Raw genomic sequence first — 2,328 nt, 5'->3', positions numbered from 1 at the left:
AGAAAAGTGTCTAAGATACTATATGCTTAAAGTTGTGATAGAAATCTGGATGCGTGAGTTGGGACTTCAGTTCTCGGCCTATGTACAGGCAAGCTAACCCACTCCTATTAACAATTCAGCATTTCCATATTCACAAACTTATCCAATGTAACATACCTTACAAAATAAGGCAGTGAGCCTAATAATTAGATGAATTGTTTGAAACTTCATTCTAATCGAACAATTTAGCAAATTTACCAAGTACTAAAACCCTTTCTTTTATAATTCTATGAAAATCACCTTCAATTTAGCAATTTCAAATAATGAAAACTAAACATTAAAGACCAATCAAACTAATCATACATAAATCTAAATCGTAAACTACTAATATAACAAAACAAAAATGACCCTAACGTAGAAGACTAAAAATGAGTCGTATTTATCATTTAAAGATAAAATTATATGAAAGAAGTTAAAACCATCTGTAAGAAAAGATACACAAGAATTCAATAGGTGAGATCTTTAGGTTCAATTCCGAATTTCTATTAGAGAGAAAAGTGTCTAAGATTCTATATGCTTAAAGTTGTGATAGAAACCTGGATGCGTGAGTTGGGACTTCAGTTCTCGGCGTATGTACTATGCCCAGTCCTCAGTCCACATTCATCGCTACGTCATCCCTGCCCCTCAATACGACACATATTAAAGATAGAAGTAGACTTGTTAAAAACCCTAGTCTTGTCAGTGTCGACGTTTTATAAACCAAAAAAACTAATGATCAAGAAAAACCTCAATGGTTGGCTCGTTATTCCACTAGCCTCCTCGTCTTCTTAACCCCCTTATATTTTACTATAGCCACAATCCAAAGATTTAAAATATCTTACACAATCAATCGTTAACCAAACACAAACAATATCAACTGAAATTTTTTAGATGTTTATTACAAAACAAACTGGAGCTCATATTTAAAACAATATGTAATGGAACGCTTAGTTGGTTTCCATATTCATACTCGAACAAAACAAGTGGGTTTTCCTGTTGGTTTAAAGGTAACATGGTAATTGTACCTATCAAACATAAACCCAATGTTACAAATCAGAATTGCTATATATATATATATATATATATATATATATATATATATATATATATATATATATATATATATATATATATATATATATATAATCAAACAGCCGTAGTCGCATGAACAAAAACCAACATTCATCCAAACAAAATATAAACACCCAAGAAAAACCAGTCTAGAACCAATTGAAACAGTAGAAAACTCAGGAAATTAGGAGTAAAAAAAGAACTCAATAGTGAAATTAGCATTATAGCAGCATAAAATCGTACCTCAGTTCTGAAAGAGACAATGTACTCTAGGGGAAACACACAAATGCAATGAACCTGGTATCAGAAATTCCAACAACCTTGATGTCTTAGAAACTGGCAATTCAACCAAACAACTATAAAACTGTGTAATAATTACTGAATTGACACGAATTAACTTTTACAATAAATAAATAAATAAATAAATAAATCAAACAAGCTAACCCACTCCTACTAACAATTCACCATTTCCATATTCACAAACCTATCCAACGTAACAAACCTTACAAAATAAAGCAGCGAGCCTAATAATTAGTTGAATTGTTTGAAACTTCATTCTAATCGAACAATTTAGCAAATTTACCAAGTACTAAAACCCTTTCTTTTGTAATTCTATGAAAATCACCTTCAATTTAGCAATTTCAAATAATGAAAACTAAACATTCAAGACCAATCAAACTAATCATACATAAATCTAAATCGTAAACTACTAATATAACAAAAAAAAATGACCCTAACGTAGAAGACTAAAAATGAGTCTTATTTATCATTTAAAGATAAAATTATATGAAAGAAGTTAAAACCATATTTAAGAAAAGATACACAAGAATTCAATAGGTGAGATCTTTAGGTTCAATTCCGAATTTCTATTAGAGAGAAAAGTGTCTAAGATTCTATATGCTTAAAGTTGTGATAGAAACCTAGATGTGTGAGTTGGGACTTTAGTTCTCGGCGTATGTACTATGCCCAGTCCTCAGTCCACATTCATCGCCACGTCGTCCCTGCCACTCAATACGACACATATCAAAGATAGAAGTAGACTTGTTAAAAACCCTAGTCTTGTCAGTGTCGACGTTTTATAAACCAAAAAAACTAATGATCAAGAAAAACCTCAATGGTTGGCTCATTATTCCACTATCCTCCTCGTCTTCTTAACCCCCTTATATTTTACTATAGCCACAATCTAAAGATTTAAAATATCTTACACAATCGATCGTTAACCAAACACAAACAATGTCA

This window comes from Lactuca saligna, chromosome 7 (genome assembly GCF_052625555.1).
Source record: "Lactuca saligna cultivar CGN05327 chromosome 7, ASM5262555v1, whole genome shotgun sequence".
In the NCBI taxonomy this organism is placed as follows: domain Eukaryota; kingdom Viridiplantae; phylum Streptophyta; class Magnoliopsida; order Asterales; family Asteraceae; genus Lactuca; species Lactuca saligna.
Note: the sequence above shows the minus strand (reverse complement) of the source record.